Genomic DNA, 6,000 nt, shown 5'->3' on the forward strand with positions numbered 1-6,000 from the left:
TATGTTTCAACTCATATTTGTATCATGTAAGACATAATGCCTGGTATTGTAAAGAAGTATGTTAAAGGGCACGTAAAAAGATTAAGCTCATTCTTTTTAGAGAGGACAAGCCTGTTGCATGTTGTAACATAATTAATTGAGTTGGTCAGGAGAGTCCCAATCACTCAGACCTATATCTATCCTACCCTGTCTTTCCAAGGTCTTCGAAAGCCAAGTTAACAAACAGATTACCGACCATTTCGAATCCCACCATACCTTCTCTGCTATGCAATCTGGATTCAGAGCTGGTCATGGGTGCACCTCAGCCACGCCCAAGGTCCTAAACGATATCATAACCATCGATAAGAGACATTACTGTGCAGCCGTACTCATCGACCTGGCCAAGTCTTTCGACTCTGTCAATCACCACATTCTTATTGGCAGACTCGACAGCCTTGGTTTCTCAAATGATTGCCTCGCCTGGTTTACCAACTACTTCTCTGATAGAGTTCAGTGTGTCAAATCGGAGGGCCTGTTGTACGGACCTCTGGCAGTCTCTATGGGGGTGCCACAGGGTTAAATTCTCGGGCCGACTCTCTTCTCTGTATACATCAATGATGTCGCTCTTGCTGCTGGTGATTCTCTGATACACCTCTACGCAGACAACACCATTCTGTATACTTCTGGCCCCTCTTTGGACACTGTGTTAACTAACCTCCAGACGAACTTCAATGCCATACAACACTCCTTCCCTGGCCTCCAACTGCTCTTAAATGCAAGTAAAACTAAATGCATGCTATTCAACTGATCACTGCCCGCACCTGCCCGCCCGTCCAGCATCACTACTCTGGAACGGCTCTGACTTAGAATACGTGGACAACTACAAATACCTAGGTGTCTGGTTAGACTGTAAACTCTCCTTCCAGACTCACATTAAGCATCTCCAATCCAAAATTAAATCTAGAATCGGCATCCTATATCGCAACAAAGCATCCTTCACTCATGCTGCCAAACATACCCTCGTAAAACTGACCATCCTACCGATCCTCGACTTCGGCGATGTCATCTATAAAATAGCCTCCAACACTCTACTCAACAAATTGGATGCAGTCTATCACAGTGCCATCCGTTTTGTCACCAAAGCCCCATATACTACCCACCACTGCGACCTGTACGCTCTCGTTGGTTGGCCCTCGCTTCATACTCGTCGCCAAACCCACTGGCTATAGGTTACCTACAAGTCTCTGCTAGATAAAGCCCCGCCTTATCTCAGCTCACTGGTCACCATAGCAGTACCCACTCGTAGCATGCGCTCCAGCAGGTATATCTCACTGGTCACCCCCAAAGCCAATTCCTCTTTTGGTCGCCTTTCCTTCCAGTTCTCTGCTGCCAATGACTGGAATGAACTGCAAAAATCACTGAAGCTGGAGACTCATATCTCCCTCACTAGCTTTAAGCACCAGCTGTAAGAGCAGCTCACAGATCACTGCACCTGTACATAGCCCATCTGTAAACAGCCCATCTATCTACCTCATCCCCATACTGTATTTATTTATTTATCTTGCTCCTTTGCACCCCAGTATCTATACTTGCACATTCATCTTCTGCACATCTACCATTCCAGTGTTTAATTGCTATATTGTAATTACTTCGCCACCATGGCCTATTTATTGCCTTAACTCCCTTATCTTACCTCATTTGCACTCACTGTATATAGACTTCTTGTCTTCTTTTCTCTGCTGTATTATTGACTGTATGTTTTGTTTATTCCATGTGTAACTTTGTGTTGTTGTATGTGTCGAATTGCTATGCTTTATCTTGGCCAGGTCGCAGTTGCAAATGAGAACTTGTTCTCAACTAGCCTACCTGGTTAAATAAAGGTGAAATGTAAAAAAATAATAATAAAAAAATATTCCTCCTGGTGGTGTATAATTTAACATCACCTTCAAATTGATGAAACGAGCTTCAGTTTACTGTTGAAACCCTGTGACAGGCATAGACCATGTGCACCCGGCAGGCTTCATGTATGGCTCTCACACAAAGTGTCTAATCTTGATGCTGTTTTTGGGTTCTCTTTGAGTCCTGCCCTGATCTACAGTTCTAGCATTGAGGTATAACAAATGTATTCTGGGAACATCACCTTATTAAGGAACATGGTCAGTATGTCAGTGGAAGTTAGCTGATAGGATGGTTGGTCAGATAAGGTTAGTCACATCAGGCAAGTAGTACTGGTGCATCAAGTCTGACATCAACAGCTTCTATCCCCAAGCAATACGAGTGATAAATAACTAACAAAATAGCTACACGGACTGAGTTTACCTTGTGTCTTTACTGACCTTCTATTTCAATATTTGCACTGTCTCTATGCCCACTCACAGGGCCCTACACACTCACACAACACTGTCACTCCAACACACACACAAACACTCACTCCTAATAAAATCTTGGATACAGAGCATTGGTAAGGAATTGTCTTTTTTAGGACACACCACTTGTTTTTCCATACATTGAGCGTGTAGAAGGGGCTCAGGCATTGGATACTCAATGGCCTTGAGTGGCAAGTCTGTCACATTCAGATTCAGCCTCTCACAGGCCAGGGCCAGAGGGTCATGGCTTCTTGGTGAGGATGGCAAATCTCCTCCTTCACTTGGGTCAAAAGATGCCTGCGTAAAGATAGCTGCCTGGGCTGGTTGTAAAGCAGGAGAGTGATCTCTGCCAACCAGAGCTTCCCTGGTCACCGAGGGGTCTCGAAGATGAGGGATAAGCCCTGTTCCCTCACTCTGTTTACTACTATTGTGCCCTAGTGAGTGGCGACAGGTATGGCCATACCGTGTCACCATGCTGGGCTATGTGCAAGAGAGAAATGACGTAAGAATGGAATGACGTAAGACGTCAGACGTTGTAGCTAAAAGAAAGAAGGAAACATACTTTTTTCCCAGATGTCCTAATCCTGAGCAGTAGAGCAGCTACAGTATGTGTCTGGTCTGTCTTGGCTCTAAAATATTGTGGAAGTAGAGTGTGCCTTGACTGCATGTACCAAGCGCAAGTGTAAAAACAGGACGAGGAAAAGACCTGAGCGTTGGGGACTCGCAAATAACCGATAGCTGTCTGGGGCTCTGACGTCTTCTCTTCTTTTTAACCAGAAAGTATAAGCAACTGTACTGACTGTTCTTTAGCTCGATAGATAGGGTTCTCCATCAATAGAGCTGAGTTGCCATTGGCTTGCCAAAAAATCCCCAAAACTAAGTGGGCTACAGATGTAGGATCTGAGCCAGTTTGCTACAGCAGGAAAGTTCTCCTGCAAATGTGATCAAATTTAGATCCTACATCTGTAAGGGAGTTTCATGGGTGAGCCAACAAAAACCTGTTCCCCTGTTAAATAAATTAAAACTGAGCTAATGAGTGACAGGAATCCACAGAGAGAATGGGGAAGTGTTAATCAGGTTACATTCCATGCCTTGTTCACCTAGAGTGATGGCAACCGATAAGATCAGACCGGAGGGAAAGAGGATATGCTGACTTTCGCCCCTGGCTGAAACCTGACTATTGAATTTAACACTCCAATCAAGTTGTAGAAACATCTCAAGGATGATCAATGGAAACAGGATGCACCTGAGCTCAATTTCGAGTCTCATAGCAAATGGGCTGAATACTGAAATCAAGGTATTTTGTTTTTTAATCTTTTATAAATTTGCTAAAATGAAGAAAAAAAATCTGTTTTCGCTTTGTCATTATGGGGTGTGTAGATTGATGAGGAAAATGTTTTATTTAATCAATTTCAGAATAAGGCTGTAACCTAACAAAATGTGGGGGGAAAACACTACTGCCATACGGCAGTGACATTGGGCCCGAACATTTCTTCCAGGAGGTCCACTTTTTCTTTGTCTGTCAACCTGGACAAACTTAACCAAAGTGCCCGCTCTCCCACCACAGCCAGGCTCATGGTACGATTACAGCCTTGGATGGCATTACGAGAGGTGCTGAGGTTTAGGTCTGTAATTATACAGAGCTCATCCCAAGCATCTGGATTCAGGGTGTCTGAATCCAGTTGATTCCCCACCTCCTCCAGTAACTCAAATCAAATCAAATTGTATTTGTCACATACACATGGTTAGCAGGTGTTAATGCGAGTGTAGCGAAATGCTTGTGCTTCTAGTCCCGACAATGCAGTAATATCTAACAAGTAACCTAACAATCTAACTAAGCCAACAATCTAACTAAGCCATCAACAAAGAGGTCACGTTGAGTGCTCTGAATTACCTGGGCTGAGGATTTGTACATCTTCTGAAAAATGGAGGCAGAAAAGCGTGTTGTTAGTAACACGACGCGTGGGGTGGACGTGGTCAGACAGTGATGGCTCCACCGTGGGGGGTTGCAAAACCCGGATTCCTCCATATTTTGCATGTCCAGGCTAAGGGAGCCCCTAGCAAGGATCTCACTAGTAAGGAACTTTTCCCACGTGCCCTGAGGAAAGCTGGGACAGTGGGAAGCAGTTGTTTAACAGTGGCCATACGGGATGGGAGTCTTTTCCCATCGTACAGGTTCCTTACGAGATCTTGACACCCACCAAGGGAGCCGGCCACTCGATGCAGAGTCTGGCCGCGGTTCACTTTTAAAACACTGAAGAGCCCAAACTTCAAGTTGGGGAGAACAGCTCCCCCGTCCTGGAGGCAGGGAGACATAGAGACTTGAGAGACGAAGAAAGCGGTCTTCACCCAAAGCCTTCCCAGAAGAGTGGAGGCTGTTATAGCAGCAAATGGGGGGACCAACTCCATATTAATGCCCAGTTCTTCCTGATCCCGTGAACCCCTGCTGGTCAGGTCACATGGTCAGGAAAAACTCCTGGTGAGGTCACATGGTCAAGACTAACTCGTGGCCCTAAGCAAAGTGCCTATACATATAAATAGAATCACCATGCATGACACTTGGAGATCCCAGTAATATGGGACATCAGCACATCTAGCACCACAGTAACCACTAGCAAGTTTATCACTAGTGGAGGAGAGCAGGCGACAAGGTCAAGGTTATGGACACAGCCGGTCAGCCGCACTTGTGATATATCTGTCACCCTTCTGTCACCCTTCTGAACAAAACACAGAGAGATACACACAAAAATACTGTAGATCCAATGTCTGTGTGGAGGACATAAAGCTGTCTTCCAGGGCCCAGTGGAAATAAAACTACTTGGAATTTCCTCTGTGACAGTCTGAATGCAGGAGATGTGTCCTTATTAGACCCCTACAAATCAGGGGTTGGAACCGATTTAGGGAATACTGTAGAACCGAAAACCTGAAAATAACAAAACATTTTGAGGAACAGAATCAGAATCGGGAACAAAAGAGATCTATACTGTTCTGGAACAGAACCGTTATTTTAAAAGCATGGGAATGGTTAATAAGTTATTTTATGTCCCAGGCATTTCCAGTCCCACAAAAAATGCCACAAGGCGTCTATGCAAAACCCTTAATTTGTCACTCAGAAACGTATTCCAGTATCTGCCAGCTGAAAATCTTTGCCAGTGTGTGTGTGGGCAACCTGCCCTTCCCCCGCGGAAGCATAGGCTACTGCCTACTGACGTTACAAGCGTGATTCTGAAATTACAGTGAGAGATTTTTGCTAGTTAAGGATACTATCGCATTAGCTTTATTAACTACAAAAAGGTAAGACGTGTTTTTATTTTAAACACACAAGCTTGTTAGCTAGTCTAACATTAAGCTAACTCTATGAAGGTCAAAGACATTTAAAGTTCCTTCATCAAATCAAAGTGTATTTGTCACGTGCGCCGAATACAACAGGTGTTGGTTGACCTTACAGTGAAATGCTTACTTACAGGCCCTAACCAACAGTGCAATTTTTAAGTAAAAAATAGGTATTAGGTGAACAATAGATAAGTAAGGAAATAAAAAACAACAGTAAAAAGACAATGAATAATAACAGTAGTGAGGCTATATACAGTAGCGAGGCTATAACAGTAGCGAAGCTATAACAGTAGCGAGGCTATATACAGGCACCGGTTAGTCG

This window comes from Salvelinus sp. IW2-2015, linkage group LG4q.1:29 (genome assembly GCF_002910315.2).
Source record: "Salvelinus sp. IW2-2015 linkage group LG4q.1:29, ASM291031v2, whole genome shotgun sequence".
NCBI classification, from domain to species: Eukaryota; Metazoa; Chordata; class Actinopteri; order Salmoniformes; family Salmonidae; genus Salvelinus; species Salvelinus sp. IW2-2015.